The following is a 26,993-nucleotide window of genomic DNA, read 5'->3' as shown; positions in this document are numbered from 1 at the left end:
ATAAAATGTTGCAGATAATAGGGAGGTAAATAGATGTTTGCTACCATTTAAATTAACTTATTTCTTTAAAAGTGTCCACTGTTTCATTCGGCCTCCGCTTCTTGACCAGCTCTCTTTCTGCAGGTCTGTTCACTGTTTACTCGTTGCGTCCTTTGCCTGGAAAAACGTTCTGCAAAAAAGTGATAAAGCGTTTCAATTTAACTATAATGATCGATAATCCACGCACATTGTAGATTTCCATCTCAAGTAACGTCGAGTCGAGTCGAGCCGAGTCGAGAAGAGTCGAGTCGAGTCGAGTCGAGTCAATTGTTAAAGCTTAAACCATTTACTAACAACATACTGCTGCACATAATTCCCATGTGGGACTCCGATATGCCTGAGATGAGATTTTGTTGATCTTTCTTTCCAACATTTTTATTTTTTTTTTTCAGATTCTTCCATAGACAAGGCCAACCATAATTTAAACTTTTCAAATTTGTTTTAAATAACTAACTGCATTGTACTATACAAAGTACAATGTATAAACAACAACAACAACAACAACAACAACAGCAACAACAATAAATAACAACAACACAAACACAAACAAGAGCGACAACGTCATAAATTCAGTGTATGAAAAAGTCTAGCTGACCATTTTGGAATGTATGTACACTTGTAGTAAGAACGGAAAGGCTTCAGTATCCATGTATTACCTTGCTTAAATGTGGCGTTTTAAATTTCCGGTTTACTGTTCGTCGCACCTGAAAAGATAAGACGAGTACCTTTTTGAAAAGCTACTATTAATCTGAAGTGCACGAAAAATTCCGGCACAAGTGAAATATCATAAAGAAACTGGCAAAATACAAGACGATGTTATGGCAGATCATTATTTAAAACACAAGAGATATCAAACCTGCTCATCCAGAATGCAGTGGAAGATACAGAACACAACGCCCTGTTGTGAGAAAAAGAAAACAGTTCAGATAAATAAATTAAAATATTTGAGTAGGTTAATGTGGGCCTTGTTGCCCGAATGAATCCCATATGAGAGGGGTGGGGACGCTTGTCGAAAAATGTGAATAACACCCCTAAAGAAGACCTATCTGGCCTATGCTGAAGCTCTATCGATCCCGTTAAGATACCAGTTTTCATGCCCAATCAGTCTTGTCCGCCATCACAGTATGGCGTCGATGAGACATCAACGCCTAAAAGTATTGAAAACTCTAAGTTGACTTAAACCTAATTTACGCTCCTAAGCGACACGACGAGCATCTCGCAGACTCCTCCTACACGGGCATTGTGGTTAGGGCGCTAGTTTGTGACCCGGAATTCTGGGTTTAAATCTTCCTCTCTGCCACCGAATGGATTTGTGATCTGCGTTTCCAAATTTAACTGTTCCTTGCAGTGGGCTTAACGGTTAGAGAACAAAAATTAACACGATGTAGTTAAACTTTTCACGGAAAGAAAAGGAAAGAGCTAAAGGATAGCTAACAGGCATTGAGATACAGCTGTACTGTTACAGCTTTTATACCATGCCATAGAAAATACTGCCAATCAGAATACGGGAAAGCCGTTGTGTATTCGACGGTATTCAACCCAACCTTCCCATCGTGCGCTGCGATCTTATTCTCGATAAAATTTAGTAAGCGTATTTTCTATGGCATGGTATAAAATAGTTATACGGCTACGTACACACGTATACACACTCGGTATACACACGAGCCTAAAGGCTCGTGTGTATACCGAGAAAATAAAAGTGACTCGTGGGATTTTCCATAGTATACCACTCGAAAGCGTTGCATAACTAGTATTCATTTAACATCGTGAATAAAATAGGCCAAACAAACCTGAGTTGACGTCAACAAAATAAAAATGTAGACAAACACCTCATGAAAATCAACGAACAATCCAAATAACCACGTGACACCCAACAAAGGAAGCAAGGTAGCAACGCTTTTCAGTCCTTTCCTGTGATATGAATAAAAATATGCTCATTAAAGAAAAGAAAACAAATCCAAAATAATGCCCGTTAAAGAAAGGTCTCCGTACGGCTTGGCTATTGAACTAAACATGTTTTTGACCCCTTCTCACTCCCACACGGGGACTGAAAAATATAAAAGTGACAGAAATGGCGTCTTAGCTTTTAGGGGTTAAAATGTGTGATTCGCTTGGTGTGTTTTAATAGAGTTTTTCCACTCCCGTCTTGGGGTTAAAAACACGAGCCGCGCCCATAGAATGAATTTCTGGTACCTTTTAGGGGCCTTTACTCAAAATTATCGACGAACATCCCAGTTACCTTTGAGAGACGAAAAATCTAACCGCAGCCTAACCCTCTGTAGGCTTTAACCCAATATGGCGGTCTCCTATAAGTGGCTTTACCTGTAGTGATTTGGTTTTAACTTAGCATTTTAAGGGTTAGAAGCGTTTACCCTCTAGATCTTACCTGGTTTTCATCATCTGGTCATTGTTGTATTTAGTAGCCAGCTTTCCAAACACGACTTTAAGCAACATTATAAAGATAACCAGATTGACCTGGTAAAAATAAACAAGCGTTGGAGTGTTGGTTTCAAAAGTAAGTCTGCAACAATGACATCAGTTTGAAGTATCAAAGAAAGCAAAAGGTACGTAGCCGTCTAGCTTTTAAAAAAACTGCTTTCGTATAGTGCATCAGCCATGCTATTTTTAGGTGATTATTTGACATAAACGTGCTCTTCAAATCGAATAAAACATCCGCTATGAGAATGTCACCACCTGAAAAGGCCTCGTAATAAGATGGAAGGTGGTCCGAATAACGTTTGGAAATCTTCTTTATTCTTCATATACCTGAGCGGATGGCTTTCGACAAAAAAAAACGGTCAAGTATCACCAAACGTACACGTATGGTTGACTTAGCTCCTTTAAACTACCTACCAGAAGAATTGCAAAGACAGGTCCTGTGTAGAGCCACTTGCTGCCATTCAACCAGCAACTAAAAGGACATATTCAAAGCCTCATGCATGAGCCCTTGCAAGCTTGAAGTGGAACCACGAGTCATAAACATAGATTTCCTCTAACTTTCTCGTCAATGCATGGAAACCTCATGTGAGTGTGTGCCGATTTAAATGAAATCTATTGGGCATACCTTCCTTTAGTGGACTGCAGTTTACTATGCTGTATAAGGTGGCTCTAGCTTTAAAGTATGTGATTAAAACTCTAGCGTGCCAGTATTTTAATAAAAGCTATTGAGCAGTTCGTTTCTTTCATCTATATTTACACCTAATTATGATAACATTGTCATATTAAAAAGAAAATTTGTAATTGACTCTTCTGAATTAAACCCACCTTTCTAAATCCCGCAACCTTTGCGAATATGTTTGTCTTTGTCGTTAATTTCTTTTGTCATATTGATATAGGTTATTATACGATATAATGATTGGCTTGACGTCAATGAAAAGTCTGTCTTCCTTTGTTAATTGCCGTCAAAATACTTTTAAAAATATGGAGACCAATTTGAAATATTTGCGAGAAAATGAGAAGAGCTGTCTCAATATTCTTTACCGTAACTTTATACTTTGCTTATTCAGTAGCTAACTACGCCAAAAACCTGCCTTGTTCTCTCTATTTTTGCAGTAAATTGAATTGATCCACACATGAAATCCTCCATGTTTTCTTGGCACATGTCGTATGTTTCGGTTCTTGCTGCTGCCGTTATACCAACAATTAGAGCTGGAATGCCTGAAACGAATAATTAATTTTAGGGTCTTTTCGGTATTTGGCAGTTCACATTAGTTCTGGTAATGATAGTTATTCCGTTTAAGACAAAACCCCACGATGTTTAAATTACTAAAAATCTTAAGGCTTGCTAAGGTTTGATATTACGAAAAATAAGACACATTGATTAATCCTAGAATTTAAATCTTGATTAGAGACAAATATCCAACAAGCTCATGCGCCTCATATTAAGGTCCCTAACAAAATTTGTTAATTGACCTTTCTTGCTTCATTCATTCGTAAATGTGTTCGCTCGTTCTTTATTTGTTCGTTTGTTTGTTCGTTCGTTCGTCCGTTCGTTCGTTGGTCCGTTCGTTTGTTGGTCCGTTCGTTAGTTGGCACGTTCGTTCGTTCGTTCGTTCGTTCGTTGGTTGGTTGGTCCGTTCGTTCGTTGGCCCGTTCGTTCGTTTGTTGGCCCGTTCGTTTGTTTGTTCGTTGGTCCGTTCGTTCGTTGGTCCGTTCGTTTGTTGGTCCGTTCGTTTGTTGCCCGTTCGTTTGTTGGTCCGTTCGTTTGTTGGCCCGTTCGTTCGTTGGTCCGTTCGTTCGTTGGCCCGAAAAAAAAAAAAAAAAAAAAAAAAAAAAAAAAAAAAAAAAAAAAAAAAAAAAAAAAAAAAAAAAAAAAAAAAAAAAAAAAAAAAAAAACAAAAAAAAAAATTAAATTCGTTTGTTGGTCCGTTCGTTCGTTGGTCCGTTCGTTCGTAGGTCCGTTAAACGTTTGTTGGTCCGTTCGTTTGTTGGTCCGTTCGTTCGTTGGTCCGTTCGTTTGTTGGTCCGTTCGTTATGTTGGTCCGTTCGTTCGTTGGTCCGTTCGTTTGTTGGCCCGTTCGTTCGTTCGTTCGTTGGTCCGTTTATTGGTTGCTCCGTTCGTTCGTTGGCACGTTCGCTCGCTCGCTCGTTCGTAAGTTGGTCCGTTCGTTTGTTGGTCCGTTCGTTTGTTGATCCGTTCGTTCGTTGAAGTCCGTTCGCCTTTGTTGGTCCGTTCGTTCGGTTCGTTCGATTCGTTCGTTCGTTCGTTCGTTCGTTCGTTTCCTCGCTCCCTATTTTGTAATCTCAGGTGAACTAACACCATAAGAAAATACTCTTTTGGACCTACCCCATCCAATGGCTAGGTACGTCATATAAAACGTTTTGGTTGATATCACTTTGACCAGCTTCATGAAGAGATTTACTGCCTCAACTAACATCCACGTAAAGACTGCTGTTTGAAAGAAATGGCGGATAACAGCAACCGCTGTGCAAGCAGCCTACGGATTAAGAAATTATTAAATTGAATTATATTATATAGAAAGAAGTTGCTACTCACGATTATAGGGGCCTCGTCAAGTTTAATACATCTTGAAAATTTCCCTTGCTGGTGATTTTAACCCTATTTAGACCGGGGTGGCCTTCTGAGGCCCGTGCTGACTTTGAACGCATATAACTTTTTCAGGATTAATATTCAACCAAACGCTGCCAAACTTTGCGGTTTTCTAAAGTTTATCTGGGAATAATTTGGTAGGATAGGTTGTTGCGTCAGGAACTTGAATCACCATGGCAACGGCATTTTAACAGGCATGTTTTCCTAAATTGATAATTTTCGTCTTTCTATTAATGAAAGGTAACTTCAATGCAATTATTTTCACCTTTTTACGGTTCTTAAGCATAGTTTTATTCATTTTGAGTACTTTAAAGTAATTTTGGGTGGTTTTCTGGCGTTTAGGAAACAATTTGAAATCCAATATGGCGGATCCAGGATGGCGGCTGTTTTGACAGCATGATGTAATTGTCACGTGATGTGACTTTATCATCAGACGTGACGTATACCAAAAGAAAGATGTTCGGACATACTATACATCCTTTAAATTGCTACTATGATCAAATTTTGATCTTCATATTTTTACATTGTCGTGAACAATTAGACTTTCTTACTCACCTTGCCAAATTTCAATTCATTACGAACATCAGAAGTCGTTGTATTATAACATTTATTCCAGAAATTTACGGCCGCCATTCAACCTTGTTCCAAGGCTTGTTGCGAATAGGAGAAAATGACGTCAAGGCTAAAATACTCACGGGTTGAAATTAGAATAAAATCAGCATAGAAAATTGCACGAAAAACAAAAATTTTGTTGCTTTTCCGTATATTCTTCTCTCCCAACGTCGCCTTAAAGCCTTTGCTTTGTTATTCTACAAATAATACGTCACACCATTTTAAAACCGATTTTTTTATAGGGAATTTTAGATTATGTTTTCGTATGCTGAATTTGATGAATTTTAGTGTAATAAAAAAAAAAACATTTAAAAATTATTACTCATAGGCGCGATCAAGAACATTTTGGCCTTAAGTGAATCTTGTACTATCTAATTACCTTGGGAGAAAATCTCAGAGAAATCGTTTCATTTATTTCTTGAAACATCGGCTTGAATATGAACTGGTATGAAGTGTTAATTCGCTCTTTTATCAAAAAGGGCCTTCGCTTACTGAAATGATCGCAAAATAAAAAGCGCTGGATAGAATTTTTTTAAACTTGGCAGTCAAAAAGAAGAATAAGTACGTAATGAAATGGCCGATTTTCAAAATAATTGAAACATTCAAAGGCAGTCAATTTAAAGCCTTAACTCAGGTAAACTTGCGCTGTTTTTCACCCTACATCGATCGCTGCCTCATTATAAGTCTCTATTGTGTCGTGCCCCGTGCATTTGTAAATTTCAGCACAACTTGAATATGTATAACAGCTGCTTTTTTTCGGAAACTGTACAGAAACAAGCTAATAATATATAGATTTAGGCAAGCCTAAAAGCGGAGCTCCCTGGTATTGCCCTTTAAACCTTTTAGACTGTCATGTTATTTTCTTTATAAATAATTATATTTATCCTTTTTAACCATGAACAACAGCACATATAAGAGCAAAAAAATTGATCAATAAAAAAGGATTGTCAATTAGCAGTCTGTGCATTAAACCTCCTAAAGATAAACTAGTATAAACTTTCGAAGATGAACTAGAAAAAGAAAGCTTGCGTTGTTCTAGAAAATATTCAACCCCCACATACTGGTTGTTATGTATCATCTTTTAAAACCGCCTATGCCCCACCCCCTGGGGGCATTTGACATTTTGAAAAGTTTGGTCATTTCCTCACTTTGTAGATGCCCCACCTGTTAAGGATTTCAAACAGGGTCAAATCCTCCCCCCGCCCCCCCCACACACACACACTTTCCAGATTTTACAAAAGATGAAAGAAAGAAAACGCCGATGTTGCTTTTGTTTTTTGTAGCTAAGTGATAAACAAACATTAGGATAAAATCTCTTCTACAAGAATCCACACTTACATGTAACTTTTCCTCCCCCCTCCCTCTCTCCTCCCCCCCCCCCTCCCCCACCCCCTCACCCCAGATGGCAGCTTTTTTTTGATGGAAATGGTGTACCAGTACGAAAAATAAGCTTTCTGCTGCAAACCGGAGTTAAAAAGCAGCAGCCGGAAGTATTCGTGCTACAGTCTGTAGGGTCCCCCAAAGATGCACCTTTTCCCTTCATTCATTCTGTTAATACTTAATTTTCAGGATACTGTTTTAGTCATTAGGTTAGATTGTTGGATTTATTTTCCTGATATCAAACCATGCAAGTGTAATATATTTAGACTACTACATAACCGGAAGTTGTGTTAAGCTATTGCACCATATGTACCCAGGATGCTTAGCGAATAAAGTGTTGTGTTGTTCGCCATTTGAAGCTGTGTTGTTTCCTTGTTTAGAGCTATCTTTATCAGAGTAGAAATAAAATAACTATAAAAATTAAAATAATATCTTATAAAAATGTTATTATATATTTTTTTTGCTGCTACAAAATATAATCAAATTTATATACGTGTGACTGCGCCTATCCCATTATCATATACTGTTCTTTGCAGTGTGAGCACTGGGATTAATGTTTGGGTAGCAATAAATGAATAATATTTTTATATTGTGTACAGAGATCCTAAATTAGGTTGTATCACTCTGGCTTTATTTTATTAATTAAAAATTAAATCATATAAGTGCAAGTACATAAGTATTATTTTACATGCAATAAAAAAATAATCTAATGAAAAAAATAATGTGTCATTTATCTCTCTTGTGTTCTTTCTCTTGAAATTCCACTACTCGTGTACGTTAACCCTGAAAAAGGCAAAAGAAGATAATTTTGTTGATGATCATTGGCATCAATATTTTTTAATTTTAAAGTAATTCAGAAGACTCTATAATAAAAAAAAAGAGATATTTTTCAAAGTTTTGCCTGGGCCGCCCAGGAACTGTGTTCACTTGGGAGATATGTTCAGGACCAAAAAATCCTTAATTCACAGTGAGTGTGACAGCATAAATTTTTCAACCTACTGAAGACATTAATAGTGCTTAATCAATAAGCTTAGGACCTGGCACATGCCGGAGCTTTGGTGAGTTTTTTAAGTTTTGGGGTGAATCAGCAGCTAAAATTAATGAGTTTTCCCTACAAAATAACTTGCTTTAAGACTCTTATCTTAATTGCTTTCTAACAGGTGCTGTTGAAAGCACTGTGATTAATTCCATGAAAGCATGCATATTCTGCCCAAATTATCGGGGTGTAGCTGCTTTAAAACCCCGCTCTCATCAGCTGGCTTTTCTGGCCTTAGCAGCTATCAACTCAGTGTCTTTCCTTCCATTGGTTTCAGCTAATTTAAGTTCTATGTAACTTATACCTAGTGCGACAACAGTAAGATAGGGCTTGAGCTTAGTTATTAAAGTTAGGTATTAAAATCGGAATTCCAACAGTCAATTTGCCTTCTCAAAAATATTAAAGTAAATTATATCAGGTTAAGAGATCTTGTAGGCCCAGTTTTGTCCTCAATGGGGAGGGGTGGGGGTAAATGACGGGGATGATCGATGGGGCAAAACTCAACCCCAAAAAAATCCTAGTCTTCTACACCCAAATCCCTGACAAACCCCCCCCCCTAAAAAAACCTTTCAACCCCTATTCCAGGAGGGGCTAAAGAACGCCCATTTTGTTTATTTTCATCTAACGCTGGCCCATGAAAGGCACTAATTCTTTTTAATACCCCAAAATCCGGATCCCCTATCTACAAAAAAAAACTAAAAAAATTCGTTTTCTACCTGGCCTAACCTCCCCCCCCCTCTTTCTAAAAATAATATATTATATGTGTTACATTAATTGTATTTAATCTCAACAGAATTTAGGAAAAAGGGAATAAAAATTATTCGAGTTGATTCTTTCCTAAAAGGAACTATTTAATATCTAACTGCAAAATTTTATATTGGATAAAACGTAAAAAATCTTAAAAAAAAAGATTTAAATTAAATTATGTTTACTGCTCTTGTAGAGCTGTGTTGATTTTTTTTCACGGTGGAAGAAGGAAAATTCTTTGCCCAAAAATTTAATTAGTTGACTTGTAGAATTATATTTCAGCCCTGGAAGTTAGTGGGGAAAGGGGACTCCCATATCGAAAGGCAGGGTGCTCGAATTATTAAGTCCCTTAAAGGGGACAATCTGGGCATTGATACACTTTTTGACCCCTAAAAGATAATTTTGGTACATTTTAAAATTGATATTTTTCTATATCTTTTCTTGTGCAACCCTAAACGAGACCTTGAAGGCAAAAAATACCCTCTTTTCCCAGAACACAAAAAGAGACAAAATTGAAATAATTTAAATCATGATACCTCTAAGCAAAACAATAAAAACATCCCTGTCTCTTCCATTGGATTCCCCCCCCCCCCCCCCCCCGGGCTTTCAGAATTTCTTCGTAAAATTTTCATGATCAATTTTACTTATAAAGTCTATAGAAAGAGTAATAAAGTAAATAGAATACATTAATAATATGTTCCAACGAAAATTGTACCAGACGTGTGTTTTCAAAACCCCTAAAAACTGTTTAGAAAAAGACAGAGAACGACAAAGAGCAAAAAGAGTCGAAGAAAGAGAAAAAAGAGCAGCATGAAGCAGAGATGGAAAGGCGAAGGTAAAAAGCAAGGAACAAAAACGGAAGAGCAGCGTAAAGTCAAGCGAGAAAGACAACGGGAAAAATGAGGGAACAGTACCAAAGTGCATGACATGAAAAGGACAAAGTCAATCTAAAAAAAGTTGGGCACTCAAGCAAGAAGTAGCTCCTATGCATTTTAAAGCCTGTGTGATCAATCAACAAATAAGGCAGTGAAATTATAAACAAAATCGCACTTGTGAGAAAATGCTTTAAGGGGAAATCCGCCAGGACTTCGAGTAGTTATTGGACAAAATTATGTACCTTATTGCAAACTTTTTTGTTACTGCTTCAAATATCTTATCAAAAAATCTTTTCTAAAACAATAAAAAATTTCGTCCGTAAATTCCACTGATCGCTTAAGAGAATTTAAAAATTGCTACTTACTTTTTTTCTTTTTCTTAATTATTTTGGTGTATGATATTATTTACTTTTATAGGTGGAAAAGAATAGGAATAGGATATTTTAAATATTCTGTACTTGACTTTTTCAATTTAAAAATAATTATGACTTCCTAGTGGATTCCATCTTAAAACTAAAATAATCTTTTTTTTATAAATTATGGAATAATGAATGTTAGTAGTTTTTACTAAAAAATTAAATGTCACTTAAACACTATCATACTTACAAGTTGAATTTTCCTTTAGGTGCACAAAACTCTCATTCTTATTAATTTCTATTCCTTTCACATTATTTGAAGTTGCTCCACAGTGCATAAATAAGCCAAACATATTTTCAATAATCCTTTATGTGTGCATCCTTTCCAAATCTTCAGGCCTCTGCGACTCGTCTGCACCATATAGTACATTCCTAGCAAAAACGTGCAAAAATATGTAATTATCATTATTATCTGGATGATGAAATAACTATCAGAAATATTTATCTCTCAGTGTTGATACTTAGTGATTCACTGAAAGAGAGGGGCACACAGGTAATGAATAGGCTCAGCTAAAATGTATGACATAAATCAACAACTCTATTGCATTCAGAAAGAATCAAACTGTCGTCATTCTAAAGTTGTTCTGATAAAAGGACTCAGTCTGATATTTCCTTGTAATGTGTTAGGACTGCTAAAATTCAATGTCATTTATTAGATCGATAATTGATAATTACTGTGTTGTCTGCTATTTAAGGATAAAATTTAAAATGGATGATATTGGATAACAACAAAGGCTTATGCATTCAATATTGTTTATCAATTATCAATATTGTTATTGAATGATTTGGATTGTCACCTCTTCATCATATCGATTGCAATGAATATCATCATTTTGACCATTTTATAGATCGTTCATTGCCTTCATTTTCATCAAATGAAAACGGAATGTAAAAAGAAGCCCTGGTATCTTAGTCGTTTAACCGTGAATAAATAGAAGACAGTAGTAAATCACACAATGAAATACAGTAGTCCAAGAACTGCGTTAAACATTCAGGCAAACGTTAGCTATAAATGACATCAATTTGATTGCACAGTTTCGGAAAAGCGGTAACACAGGTAATTTGCCTGATGAATCAATCGATATATTCCACAATTGATTTTACAGTTGCTTCAATATCACTGTTGAATCAAACGCGTATGATTTCACAGAAATCAGCTGAAATAAGGCTTGAGGGTTGACTTTTAAGTAAATTGCGGAAACTTCAATGCGATAACGTGAGAGAACAAATAAAAAGAAATTGAGTTGCACTTGATTTTTTAAAATTTATGTTTCTAAGAAAAATATCCTCTAGCGAGCACTTCCGTACTGCAGCAGTGGGCAGTTCATACTCATCTACTTTCTTAAGATTCCTGAGAACAACTAACCTTTGTACCATCTTCTTCCTACATCACTGTGCGTGCATTTATAATTTCCTCTGAGTATTTCATTCGTGTGTATTGCGAACATGCTTCAAATTTTTTAAACTTAAATAATCGGGTGATTCCGCATAGGATTGCCTCGAAATAATCCATAATATATAATTTTTAGCCTGTTGTTTGATTCTACATACCTGTGTAATAAGTCACTGATTTATTGCCATCGCATTTTAATATTTCCCGGTCTCGTAGGCACGAATGAAAATTACCGCATTTTACGATACTCGTGCTGGCTCAATTTCCTGGTGTTATTGTGGACACGAAGTGCAGGTAGACAGTGAAGGTAACAGATAAGGACCGGCGAAGGAGTTCTGATTATTTTATTGATATATGGGGGTAGTGCGACTAGTAATAAGAGGAGCTTTCCACTGCTGACTTTCATCGCGCAAACGCTGCCGACAAGCAGCATTGGGCGGATTGTCTTCCTTATAATAGAATCAAACATTCATCTGTCGAATCAAGCATTGGAATAAATATTCATTTGACAAACCACCTGAAGAATCAGGCATATAATTCATTGGAAAGTAAATGCATGGGTAGGTTGAAAAAAATTAGATGTATAGGTGCAGCAGCTTTCGCTTAGTTCGCGAAGTATTCACGTTTTATTTAAATTATATTATGTTTGCATGTTTATAGTACGAAATTTATTCTCTGTAAAATGCGCTGGTCGATTGTATCCCGCTTGATTCTACAGACAAAATTCAGAGGAAATCGAGAAGGTTGGTAGGTATACGGAAGAAAAGTATCGATGGTTAACGTAGTAGGAAAATGACCTGGAGGGGAATAAAAAGATTCGAGATAGCGGAAGGTCGATATCGGGAACAATGGATTTATTTTAACTATTTTACAGGATACACATATTATTTTCCATAACGGCGATGTATTCTTCTTTTGCGGAGATGATAACTAATAATACGTGTGATTCCCCTTGTTCCACAGACCTGTGATACATTCAGTTGTAAAAAAATTATTTCCGTACTATTTCTACTATTTGGAGTGTATTCGTTTTTTAACTGTGCGAAAAAAAATTCCGATTGTATGGAAAATATTAATAACATAAAAGCACGAAATTATAAATTTAATTTTAAATAATATCAATTAATGCTGTATAGCTGTAGGGCCGGTAGTTTTTGATATCAATATCAACGACTGATTGAGTTTATAAGCTTATTATTTTCGATAATTTAACTTTTCGGCTGCCATGCTTTCATCGGCCTCCTTCGTTCGATTTATTAAAAAACTAAAAAGAAATAAAAAACGTCAGGTTACTACCGTCAATTCCGGGAAAGTGCTAGACAATTCGAAAACGTCAAAACTAAGCGCCAGTTAAAGATCAAAAGGTCCGAAAATCATGGTGGGCATTTATGAATTTCCTCTATTACGAGCAGTTCTTTTTTGGCACACTTTCTCGGGTTTCGTGCTATGGGCTCTTGTCCTTCCAAAAACGGAAGATAATTATCTGCATCAGAGCATTTTGTCCGCATTAGTATTGTGAATGATGTAAAAATACTCTTACTATCCTAATTTTGATAATTCACAGCGCCGGGATACCGGTATTACAGTAAATTAAAATTTTTAATATATAAAAAAACTGTTCGGCTTTTTAATATGCGAACCCGGAGAACGCATTAAACGAGAGAAAAAAATCAAAAATTCTGACAGCTAGTATGAAGAAAACATTCGAACATACTGGAAAATGAAATGTTGTTTTTCAGTGTTTTTACTCCTTCTGACACTAACCGGAATCTTTTAGCCCGGTTTTCATCGAGCATTTGCTTTCCAGTTCAGACATTTTTATCAAGAATAAACTCTAGGCTCCTATTTATAAAACTGAATTTAATAGTAATATTTTTTTAGTGGCAAAACTAAGGAATAACATAAGCTTTAAGCAAGTAAAATACGGTATAAATGTAACACTGCAGTTTCGTACTACCTTCATCAAAACACTGTTCGTTTTGTCTCCGTTCCTTTCCTGTTTTCTTCCTACTCTTTGCCTTCTTTGCCGTCCTCTTTGTCGTTCTCTTTCTCGCTGTTCTTCGCTTTTCTTTCCTTTCTGTCGGCACCTTTCTTCTCTTTTTGTCGCTGTTCTTCGCTCGTTTTCTCTTTCTCTCTTGTTTTCTCGTCTCTTCCCTCGCTTCGCTTACCCTGTCTCCTCGGTTTTCCTCTCTTTTCGACTTAATAAAAGAGACGAATATTTTCTTCTCTTCTCGTAGTTTGAATAGCCGGTCGTTTTGAAAATTTCTTTGCAAGAGAATTTACGCTGAGATTTCGCGCCAAAAAAACGCGGGTTGCCACAGTAATTCATCCCCAGTCCTTTTCCGTGCGTACGGTCGGACGGTCACGTGACAACAAAATTTTCCGCTCGTGGTTTCCCAAAAATTCTAGGTATGGGGCTACGCATGCGCGCGCCTTCGGCGCTTGCGGCTCCGCTATAACAAGTCAAAATACAATAACAACGAGGAATAGGATAGAAAAGCAGTTGTATTATCTTCAGTCTCGTAAGAGGTTCAATGCCAAGGCAGAATTGTCGCAAAAATCTCTAGTAATAAATAATTAGTGATTCATGATCTACTGGAATTAACAAATGCACGCGGCTTGAGACAATGGAGACAGATAATAAGGCAGCGATCCGATGTAGGGTGAAAAACAGCGCAATGTTTACCTGAGATAAGGCTTTGAATTAACTGCCTTAAAATGTTTCAATTGCTTTGAAAATCGGACATTTCATTACATACTTATTCTTCTTTTTGACTGCCAAGTTAAAAAAAATTCTATCCAGCGCTTTTTATTTTGCGATCATTTTAGTAGCGAAGGCCCTTTTTCGATAAAAGAGCGAAATAAATTCATTCCAGTTCATATTCAAGTCGATGTTTCAAGAGATTGAATGAAACGATTTCTCTGAGATTTTCTCCCAAGGTAATTAGATAGTAAAAGATTCACTTAAGGCAAAATGTTACTTGATCGCGCCTTATGAACGTTTTCTCAATAATTTTTAAAACTGCTTTGCTTTTGTTGTATTTTAGCACCTGAAAATTCATCAAATTTTCTCGAAAACGCTCTCATAAAAATTCTTCAAATTTTGTAGTCAGTCCAAGATCTAGAAGCCTTATTTCAAAATTATCCCTCCATTACAAGAAAATCGGTCTCGTGTAAAATGGGTGGTGACGTCATTATGTTGCTATGGTTACTCCGATTTCGATGAAACGTATCTCATTCGAAACTTTCATCGTTCTTTAGTACAGCTGTATTGATCGATTTTCAGCCTTATTGTTTACCGTAGCATACAAGTTGCTCAAAGTTCAAAGGTATCGTCACTCAAAAATCCGATCGAGCCACCTTAAGTTTTATTGTGATTGCTTAAATATTCTGGAAAGATTTCCAAAGCTTTCAACTCAAATTTTCTGCTGCGTGATACAGCGAACTGATTTACAATAACAAACTGATTTAAATCTATCACCTTGATTGGAGGACGAGGAAGATAAAAGGCTTTAGAACTGACGTTACTAACTTTACATCGACCGAACCAGTTTGTGATTATAGTGAAGAAAAATAAACTTACTGTTTTTTTCATTCCTGCTGTCAAAAACAGCTATATCCATTATGTAAACAGCGTATCCGATACCCCAGGCAAAGAGCAGGCTTTTGTGTATGAACAGTTTTTCAGATGTCTGCGATGACTGTATCCTTGGGTGTGGTAAACAAAAGAAAAAGAATGAAGAACAATTTAACAATATAACAACAACAACAACTTGAGTAACATCATTTTAGTTTTAAAGCATGTTACATTTGTTCCTACATTTCGAGTATTCACAGTTTCAAAAAAAATGTAGCATCCAAGATACCCCCAACCCGAGAGGACTCCCTATAAAACAGGCTACCCTAGACTACCCTATAAAACTACCCTATAAAGACTACCCTATAAAACAGGCGGAAAAGCTCGTCGGAAAGGTTTAAAAGAACCCATAATAGAGACCAATCTGGGCGTAGCTTTAGCAGCTTTTTTTGAAGACCACTAAGAGATACCTAAAACACTAAAAATATAATTTGTATTTAAATATTTCTTTGTGTGCAAACCTAATCGAGACCTTGAAAACTAAATTATTGGCGTTTTGCCTAAAACAGCCTACGTGAGACCAAAACTCCGAAATTTACACCCAAGACGACGAGCATTCACGTCCCCTTTTGTATGGGAGTCCCCCCGGATCAAGAATTGTAGTTGTTTTTTCACCTTACGCACGAGAGTACTACCAGTGAACAGATTATCGCCACAAGTGAAACAGAGATTAAAGCCAGCTCAAGGCCTTCCCTTATCTTCTTGTGTTTTTGCGTCGTCAAATTTGCTTTGGCTTTTATCGTGAGTGTCCCGTTAACCTATAATGTAACAAAACCTATTACTCGACAGTAGTAGTTTACTTTGATGGAAGCTCTAAGATCAGGTTTGTTTTGATTCGACCATTAAAGTTGGCACACAAAAACACACGTTCAGGGGGCTAGTTCCTAGGATAAGTCAATTGAAAAGTTTAAACGTAGGGACTAAGAAAAGTGTCTACCTCAAATTTTTAAGAACTGGGGAATTGTCCCTTCAATTCCAACCAGTGTGAATTCGTAAGAAAAGTTGCAGGGAAAAAATATTTACCCCTGCGACTGACTTTTTTTTTGACACGAATGAACTTGTCTCAGGGACCTGTTACAAGGAAAGTGACACTTATCCTTGATAAGACAACTTAGCAATTTAAATTTTTGTGCTTAGGTTGTTTAAGTAATAATTATGACAAATGCTCGGTCTGTTCTGGCGAATCAGAATTATTTATAAGCTCGATCAAAGTGATCTCTCAAGCACGAGTACATACCACGTGATAATTGATCACTGTACAGCCACTGGAAGTAATACTTTCTAGAGTGTTATTCACAGCCTATAATAATAACGGAAAATAATTATTCATACTAGTAGAGACTATATTAGCGGGCTTTTGAGGATATGCTCATGCATTCGTTCGTTAGTTTGTTTATTTCTTAGTTTGCGCGTTCTGTTATTGGGCCTTTTCGTTCTTTCGTTTTTCGTTCTTCTGTTCGGCAAATAAAACGTCTCACAAAGACGGCGCGCCTTTTTCTGAATAACTATGGGCATGGTACTTGCACAGGTCTTTCCAATATAAACGTGGCCCTGGGGCGGCCGTAACCAGACCTTTGCCATAGACGAGGCAAGATCTTCCTATTTTTTTTTTTTTTTTTTTTGGGGGGGGGGGGGGGGTTCTGGGGGGGGGGGGGCATATTCTCCAGAAAATTTTGAAATCTAGAAGCTCTGAAACTCCTTCTTCAACAATTTTCATGAGGTATTTCTTGAGAGAAATCAATTTCGTTCAACTTGGGATTATTTTCCTAACAAAACATATTTTGTTTTTAAATTTGGGTTTACATGTAGACTAGGCAAGTGCCTCATCTTGCCTCTTACTAGTTACGACCCTGGCCGCGCTCTTTTCAATCAAAAAAAAAAATTCTGTTTAAATTTCCGGAAATTTTTAACAGTGAATGAAATATAAATTTCCGGTTGATTGCATCGGAATTGAGGATATTTTCGAAATTCCCACACAATTTTAACAAAAACAAAAAGAACAACAACAATAGCTAAAACGCAAGGTATACCTACATTTCGAATTTATCTCCCGGGTATTTCCGTTCCATTCAATTTTACTTCCGGGAGGTTTAAAACTTTGGTTTGATTGGTTCAATTTGGCATATTCGAAAATTTAACAGAAATATTAGCCTTGTTGTCAGTCATAATCATGTTACACACTAGATTTAATTATCACATAACAAACATTTTTGCCTACAGTTGAATTCAAGTCAATCATTTTCAGCCATTTTCCCGATTCCACTCTAAGCAATTGCAATTTACGTTTTCCGCATTAACAGTGCAACTTAGTAACAAGCCCCGCGGGCACTTACAGAAGGAAAGAATATTAAAAAGAGAAATAATGAAAGAAAGAAAGAAAGAAAATAAATAAGGAAAATAAATAAGGAAAAAAAAACATGAAGAATGTCTTCGACATACAAAAAATAATTATCAAGAGTAAACACGACTGAAAACCGGATACTGTTTACATGGAGGCGGGTGCCCCGGTTAACCGAGCTACCCTGGGGGAGCCAACTTTTTATACGTTTGTATAGAAAACGAATGTTTCATCCCTCAAGCTGGGTATCTCGGTTAGCCGGGGCACCCTCCCTCCAACTTAACAGGCCCTTAGTGCAAGCCTATCCGCTTTCTTTAAAGTGATCAAGATAGTTGCTGATCAACTTACTTTTGTCCCGTTTTCTTGGGAAGGAGACTTGTTAACATCTACGACTGCGCCCCCTACGGTGCTTGGTTTAGGACGTGACCCTCCAAATGATGGAAGAACTACGCCTGTTTCTTCATTTGATCTGTATTGTAATAATTAACAATTATTCGCCGAAGGCTAAGTGATTATTGTTGAATAATCCCCCGACTTCGTCTCGGGAATTATTCAACAATAATCAAGGAGCCTGAGGTGAATAATTGTTTTAGTATAATTTTTAGAGGTGATCACCAAGAACTCCAAAATAACGATAGCAAACAAGAAAACAGCAAACACAAGTGCTCACTTGAAGACGGTGTAAACCAGTTTAAATCATCGACTGCAATCAGAATTTATTTAGTTAAAGCAATAAAACGGAACAAAACAAACACTATGAGAAAGATAGATGTCCGGTGCCTTTGTATGATTGTTGATGACTTCTAAGCGAATATGCGAATCCTCTCGAAAATGAGTAGCTCCGGTGAGAAGAGAGCTAAATAATGTTTGCACAATCGATCTGACAGAGTTCCTCATCGATCGCCAAAACCGTCGTGTTTATGATCATTTCTTATGCCTTGAGAACCATCTCTCGAAACTATTTTCAGTCCAAAAGCCTTTGTAGTCATTTTTCAAAATTCCCAACGTGTTAAAAATCCATGTTCACGTAATGCTGGTTTGTTTTCACGAATAATGTATTGTTACTTGCTTTTTTTTACCTTAGAGATCTTTTCTTTATTAGAATAATGGGCGCAAAGTATCGCTACATGGCTCGGTAGGAGAATTTTTTTTTCGTTTGAAGTGAGGATAACATGATTTATTTCGAGTATATAAATCGAAACAAATATCCCTATCTCCCCTGCCCGTGTCGAAATTTAGTTTTGACAAGGGCAAAATTTAGTTTACACGAGTTAAAGTTGCAACAACCCCAAAAACATTTTAAAACATTTAATAATAATTAACTTGGGTAATAGATATTGGTTCTCACTGTTTTATTGTCTTGTTTTATTCAAAGAATAATTTGCCTTTTTTTAACAAACAAATATTGTGAATACCAAGTCGCACGTTTGATTCGCTGGAGACCGCTGGATACGGAGGGCGCACGCGGGCCTAAAAATCAAAATGGCGGCTCATTTGCCTTTCGTTTCTGTTTCAAACGAACATTACTGAAAAAGCTATAACATTAATAATTTTTCGGCTGATCAAACTCATTTTCAGTTGAAAAGAGAAAAACAGTTAAAATATACTTACGTTCCAACTTGCTGGCAAAACAATTTTTCAAAGTGATCGTTTCTGAGCTGTTTAAGAAAGTCGTATGGCGGCGTCTTGAAAAGAAAGGAAACACCTTTATTTTCCCTAAGTAATTTTTAATTTTAGGCCATTTTGGACTTACAAAATTGATTAAAACTTAAATATTGCTGACAAAATTGCCAACTAAAAATATAGAACAAAATCTGATGGATCGCTAAAACACGACGGATATTTCAGATTGTTGGAAACGTATTCGAACACTCTCCAATTTTGAAACTTTGATGAATCAATGCTATCACTTTTGATCACTTCATGGAATAGGGGCGTGAAGCACAAGAAAACAAAACAAACTGGCAGTCAGACAGAAACTCAAACGAACAAGCAAACAAAACAACCAACAAACAAAAGAAAACACAACAACAAAAACAAACAAACAAACACTACATCTATACTAATAAAAACATATTTTGCTTTGTATTGGCCTTTTACACAAATCAATATTAAGTAGCTATTTCCATATCTATCTCTTCAATTCAAATTAGGAGGAAAAACTGATAGAGATCTAACCTACCTAGAATTTGTATAAACTGTTAGCTGTAACGTTTAAATACCTGACAATACTTCTGTATTTTGTCCCACTCAGGGCTCTTAACCAATGGATTTTTCTTGCACATCGAATTTTTTAGAGTGGACAGAAGAGTTAGATATATTTCTTTATTGGTGAAGTTTTTGTAAGCCGCATTTTCAAACTCATTTACAATCCGTAGAAAGCTAGCCTCATTGACTCGTGATACCTGCAGAAAAAATAAGAAACCATTAGATAGGCAATGATGTTAGTAGTTTTTAACATAATGTTTGTTGTTACAAGTTGCATTATAAAGATATTGAAATCCACAATTAATGATCGTTTCCAATAACTAGCGCAACTAGTCGTGTTAAAATCGTGTTATTACCCCTAAGTCCAAACAAAAATAAAACAAGCAAACTTTGAGATCATATTGCAGTTTAGTATAATGAAAAAATGACGTCAAAAGACGTGGAAATTACGTCAAGATTTCCGAACAGCCATCTTAGATTTTTGTGAGGCCGTTCTTAAACCACCAAAATGTTTTTTTTTTAACTACAATTTGGAAAAACATGCGTGTCGAAATGTCATTGCCAAGGCAACCTCAAATTTTTATTTGTAGCACGATGTCACACCAAACTGTTTCCGGATAAATTCCACTCAAAGTAAAAAAATCTTGGTAACATTTGCCAAAATATTTAAAAATATCTAGTAGTCATCAACGTTTAAAGTGCCCGAGAGGAGACCCCCTCCTCCCTCGCAACCAGCGTCTAAAAAGGGTTTAATAAATAGTGTGGAATTGACAGAAAAAAATGAATTGGTAACCCATGCCACGACACGATTCATTGCAGGTAGTAAGATAAATTCGAGAAAGGGTGCTGGCAAACCAACCTGCGTTTCGTAATATATCAGAACCGTTCGTAGCTCACATCCGCAGCCCGCCTTGTAATTCCATGTAACGTTTCCGGCAGGAGTTTTTGTACATACAGCCGTAAATTTACCTGTGTTAGGAATTAATTTGAATTAGGTAAGCATTATAAGAAATACATCGGTACTATGTTTGCGTTTTCTTACGTATAGTCATGTTCTGTTCACAAATGATGATGATGATGATGATAATGATGATGATGATGATGATAATGATGATGATGATGATGATGATGAAGATGATGATGATGATGATGATGACGATGATGATAACTGTTTATTATCACATTGCAGTTTAAAACTGAGTTATGGGGATAAAATAAAAGTCTCATAAATGAACACTACTAATAATACAGTATCGAGTTTGTGCCTAGTTATTTAAAACCCTGATCCCCCTTCCCCCCCCCCTTTATTTATCCATCCCGCGCCTGGAAGTATATGAACAAGGCATACAAAAGGCATTGAAATGCAAGGGCGATGACGGCATGCGTATTCGAGGTGCAGTAAGTATCTCATTCTATCCTTTCATGGTAAATTTTCTCATACAATAAACTGAGACCGAATCAGGTGCACCCAATTGCAATAAAAAATGTATATATCTCGTTATTATATACTTCTGAGAATAGCACTATCACTGAAAAATTGAACCTTTTGATCATTAAACCAAATTGTAAGCGTACCTGTCCAAGACGAATTTATTGCCGAGCAATCATTGGTGACGTTTTCACCGACGGAGATTCTTGGCCACTGAAGTCTAAACTTTGTCACCTCAGGACAATACTCTGTAAAACAGTGCCAACAGTGACGTCATTATATTGCACCCAAAAACACACAAACGAACAAAAAAAAACAATACACGCAACTGAATTTGGCGATCGTGCAAACAGAATGTTAAACATTATCTAAAAGAGTCCAAAGAACAAGATGGACAAAATAAGTAGACAAATCTCTAACAAAATATATTTATATCAAACAAAACTAAAGAATTAAATGACAATTAGGGAATTTAAGCGCACTGTATTTTCTTTTTGTATAGATGATTTTAAATCTTGCTTGCAGCAACAAGTCCAAGTGTAATCTCGAGATTCCCTTTTTGTAACATAAAAACCTCTTAAATTATCTCTATTTTCAAAATTTTCCCCAATCGGAAGAGCTGCGTAACATACTCTTTTGTAGTTTCTGTACAGCTGAAAGAACTTGAAATAGTTTTAAAGCTTCGAATAGTTAACAACTGTGTTTTTCTACGAAGAAATAGTTTTCTCCTAAACAAAAAGGTTGTACATAGTACAAACCCACGGTCTTCACAGTACAAACCCACGCAGCACAAACAAGCTTCTTGAGAAAAAGACGGAGGACCGAATTCTTCCTTTACGGTCCCGAGAATTTTTAGTAATTTTATAAAATATTTAACTCTTAACTTTATAATAAATCAGTGGATATGGATATTTCAAACAGCCAGGAAAAGGCCTAGGGCAGAACAAGTTGCAGGGTTTGATCTAATTGGCTGAATTATTCTTTAAAATTGGTTCTGGAATAATTAGAGAATGGTGAGACCATTTGGCATGCATTTCGACTTTTTCATGAATGAGCTATGACAATTTCATATCTGAAAGTGGTTTGGCTGGTTTAACATTTTAAACATATTGGGCCGGCGACAGTAAGATCCTGATTGGTTGGTTGGTTATATTTACTGATCATCTTAGCTGTCTTCAAAAGCACAGTAATAATATAGATTAAAAGATAACTGCTCTTGTAATTTTATATGCAAATATATTTCATCATTTAACTGAAATTCAGCTGCTTAAATAGAAAGATGTAGTAACCACTGATGTCCTTTGTTTACAAGTACATGAAGTACCATTTAAGGAAAAAAAATGCAATCTCATCAATTTACGCGTTCCCTCACGCAATGGCGAAAAGTTAGTTAAATTTTTTTATTATGACGCCTGAGTTATCCATTGAAAATAATAAAGTATAGCTACTTTATTGCAAAGAAATCTAATGGAAACGCTAGGTTTTGTGTCGGTAATGAGAGACCATTTGTTACCGTCCGTCACGCGAGCTTAAAGATGCTTAAAATGTCTTATTCGCGTTAAAAGGAGCATTTTTACTGTACATTACAGATGCAAGGATTATTGCGTATTAATTATTACAAAATAACCGCATTAAATCATAACTGACTAGATTTACTGCAAGCGTTAATTTGCTGGTCGTTCTAGAGTTCATTATTTCAAATGTTGGAGTAATTAACATAACTGCTAGTTTGTTCCTAGCAATAAAGATTGCCCCGGCTTACCTGAGTAAAGAAGAGGTACAGCTAGTGCAATAAGCAGCAAAGTCCTTCCAACTGTATCCATTTGCCTCAGTTGATCTTTCTTGTGCTAGAGAATGTCGAAGACCGATTTCACTTTAGAATTCACAGTAATAACAAGTGTTCCATACGTGACGGAAAATGCATTTGAGTCAACAAGTCAATATCGCTTACGTAATGAAATGGCAATATCCTGCTTTAACATGACATTTTGTTTGAAAGCTTACTTTGTTTTGTGATGATAATTTCCTTGTAATCTTTTTGTTGTAAAAACACAGGAACTCAACCGATTTGCCTATAATATAAACACGAACACATCTGCTAGACCGTTTGAAAATAGTGCAATTGTAGTCAGGGGATGATATAGTTTGTTAAAGGTTTGTTGCTGACTGTGTTTTTGATGTTATTTTTTGGAAAATAACATCAAAAACACAGTCAGCGACAAACCTTTAACAAAACATCTGTTAGACCAATGATATTCCAACCTCTTCATAATGGCGTAATGATAACACTAATGGCATATTAAAAAAAATTAAGAACAAAATCTTAAACGAAAGTGCCCTTTTTGATGATGAAATACTCTGTTCTGGCCACATTTATATCTGCTAACGTAGTCGCGATTGAAATTAAAAAAAATAGCCGAAATTGAAATTCAAAATATATTTTAAAAAGCTCCTTTTTTATTCATAGTTGATATTTTTAAACTCGAATTAATTGAACTTTCTCAATTACTATGCGAAAAGAGAAGTAGATAGACTTCGGTTAGATTTTAGCAAAAAAAAATGTTTTTATGTTTCTCGTGTCCGTTAAAAGGTGTTATGGAGATTTTTGCAAAGAGGTTAGCATTTTTTAGTTTTAATTACATCGTGCAGCATTTTTTACCGTTCGTGATCAAGACAAGGTTAATTAATTCATAAAAATCAAAATACTCCGTTTCCTGACGTAGTAGTACTCAAGAAATGTATTTACTTTGAAAACCTTTTTTAACAAAGCTTGTCTAACTATTAATTAATCAACTGCCGTTTTTTCCTGTTAAGGTGCTGAAAATAAGTAATGAGCTACCACTAAAAAGAAAAAAAGAAAAAAAAAAAACACTTTATCTAGAAAACCGTGTACTACCGAACTAATACATATCCAGGGCAGCATTTTATCTAAACAATTTTTTGATTAAATACATTTTCGTGTATGGCCTGTTTGCATTAACCTTAAATTTACAGAGAAAGAACCCAACCGCTACCATGGAAACATAAGTCACGGTATTTGTAATAACCCCCAATGTCGATTTCTTTCCGAAACCTTTAAAAAATAAGAATATTATTTAGCCCTAAGGTTCTACCTGTTCTGCAGATAAGAACCGGAAAAGAAACACTGCAATGTCACTGTTGTAAGCTCATAACTTATACTCCCTAAAGTAAAAGGACGTTTCCGCACTTTTATAGAGTCTTTAATTCCTTTCATGTCATCTGTGCTGTTGTCCACACGTCTGTTGCTGCTTCTTAACCTACTACTACTATATTGTCTCACATATGCGTATATACACTCTCTGCTATACACAGCATTTCAGTGAAATAAAAAACTTATCTTAAATTAGTCCTTGAAGGAACTGAACGCTGCAAGCGAAAAAAAATAACAGAACGAAATATGAGAATTTTTGGCTTGGGATACACAGCACCGGTTTTATAAGAAACGAAAATAATAATAAAAATGCTTCATTCTTATTCTTTCTAACTCATCTAATGACGTCATTACTACAATAGTCGAGGCCAGAGTATATATTTTTTTGCCGCGTCACTTGTCCTTGTTCCAGGGTCTTGATAACCAGATGTCGAAGGCTTGGCTGTGAAACGAGACTTTGTTAAAAGCATCTAAATTTTCATTGAAAGTGCTGGATAGGCGTTGGCATAATATGGGTAATAACATTCAAAATAAGCTACGAGATGTACACTCTCCGCCCACCCCCTTCCCCCCTACATCGACAACCCACCTCCACCCTTTATTCATTTCTCCTACGTTCTAGATTTTTCTTCGTTTTGTCAGCTTCTGGTATTTTAATTCAATAAACTTGTTTCAGTTTTTTTGTCTTTTCCATTCTAAAGCTCAACAAACTGTCAAGTAGCCAAGAGAAAATTAAAGAAATGAAATTCATATCCGGGCAAAGTCTGCACAATAAAAGATAGCCTAAGGAATCCATTAATCCTCCCTTTTTTATCTTGTTGCTACCTAAGTCCATCTTGACTCTCTTCTCGCGAGGATTTTCAATCTTATTCATCCAGAAGAAACTTAAAAAATTGTGACCGGGTTTTGCTTTTACTGGCAAATTAACACATGTCTGCGCACGCAAAATACGTTTATGCATTACTGGGAATTAACCCATGTAAGTATGTATTCCGAAAAATGGCTCTTTAATCTGGTAAACAAGGTGGTAATTTGTGTAGGGACGGTTCTTGCAAGTAAATATTTAACGAGTTTCGTATAAATCTCATAACCTGATTTGATTTGAGACGTTCGTTTGTGCGATTTTCGAGTCTGCGATTTCTTAATTTAGGAAGAGCAAATTTAGGACATGAAAACGCGCTATTTGTATGTTATTAATTTCAGCGTCAATGTCAGAAAAGCCAACATCAAACATTATAAATTTTTATTTAATAAAATTCATGATCTATCCAGCCTTGAACTGAACTTCAGCGTTCGTTTAGAGTTAGAGCATTGGCCAAAAATATAAAAAATACAGTGCACCTCAAAATTAGTAAAATAGTTTTGTCCTTACTACCCGAACAAAAAACACAAAGGTTTTCACTAATAGTTTTTAATTTTATTTCGGTGACTATCCATAGGTTAATAGCAATCGTTTTTTACCCTACATAAAAACAACAATAATGTATTTCAATGTTTACATTTATTTTCTCAGAGGACCCTCCTGAAAACCACCCCTAGTGATGGGGCCTCCTCTTAAATATTAAAAAAAATAGGTCAGTTTTCGGCAACACTGTAACACTGTAAGTAGTTTTTAAAATTCGTTTGCAGCGACATAGATATTAGTTAACTGATCATTTCAATTACTTGTCCGTAACATTTTTCTTATAGTTTTTTCATTATTATTATTTAAAAAAGACGCTAGAAATGGTCTTAGAGAAACGTAGTTCCAAACAAATGTTCAAGTTACGCAGCTCCAAAGTTGTTGTTGTTGTTCTCAAACCAAAAAAAAAAATGCTTCAGATGGAACAAAACGGCTTAAATTTAAAATGTCCAACTTTGAATGTCAAAATTTAATGCTTTAAGGTACTTACTTTATTGCTCGACGTCTTCTTTAAAGCCTTTCATTCATTTTCTTTTCATTTTAGTAGTGCTGCGGTCGAGGTAGAATCTTAAAAGCCATTAGGTTTATCAAATTAAGTTATTGATCTAAGCGCGATCCTTATTGGTTTCTATCTGACAATCCTGGCAGCTGACGTATAATGGGTTCTTCGAGCACTGTTGACGGTGACTTTCACGGGAGCAATGTTATACGATTTAATAATAATTTAATTAAACACTGTAAATTTTCTTTAAATTATATTTCGAACGGAACTTCGGATTTGATGTCGATGGTTTTTCACTTTAAAAAAGCAGAAAAACGACGTCAATTGATGAACTTTTATATAGAACAATAAATAGAAAACAACTCTCTTCGACATCCGTGCATAATATTTATGTTAAAACAGAGGACACATATTCTCTGTCTTCCATCTTCTAACGAATATTAGTAGTGTACAATGCGAAGGTAATTTTCAACAATAAACAATTCATTAACATGTGTCACGAAAGGAAACCCTTTCAATGCAGCTGAGTTTACGACAACTTACGCGTCAAACTGACGTCAATCAGATGCAGGTGATAGCAGGCGTTCATTTCCCAGCACTGATTTTTTGCATCGTGGACGTGATGGGCTAGCCTAGTTTGTCACGCTTGCAGAAACCAGAAATATTCCACCGTTTCGAATACTGTATTTTCTCGATTAAACACCGGGCCTCGAATAAACACCCGGGTTCCAAGTTGAAGTTGAAAATACGCGCCTCA

At 36.0% G+C, this 26,993-nt stretch overlaps 1 pseudogene across 1 annotated transcript; it reads right to left on the bottom strand.

Moving 5' to 3' along the window:
• Positions 1–26,294, bottom strand: LOC144642129 (uncharacterized; annotated as a pseudogene). Its single transcript, XR_013568703.1, has 19 exons — positions 26,225–26,294; positions 23,165–23,232; positions 22,923–23,007; positions 21,307–21,408; positions 20,591–20,700; positions 19,746–19,928; positions 19,135–19,208; positions 17,872–17,992; positions 16,423–16,485; positions 15,801–15,943; positions 15,097–15,256; positions 4,826–4,976; positions 3,570–3,696; positions 2,893–2,950; positions 2,426–2,514; positions 1,830–1,950; positions 896–937; positions 696–743; positions 1–169 (listed from the first exon to the last, which is right to left on the bottom strand). The product of XR_013568703.1 is annotated as an uncharacterized LOC144642129 (transcript).
• Between the last annotated feature and the right edge of the window lie 699 nt (positions 26,295–26,993).

Source organism: Oculina patagonica, chromosome 2 (assembly GCF_052425735.1).
Source record: "Oculina patagonica isolate OP01 chromosome 2, crgOcupat, whole genome shotgun sequence".
Classification (NCBI taxonomy): Eukaryota; Metazoa; Cnidaria; class Anthozoa; order Scleractinia; family Oculinidae; genus Oculina; species Oculina patagonica.
Note: the sequence above shows the minus strand (reverse complement) of the source record. Positions and strands in the feature narration are given on the sequence as shown.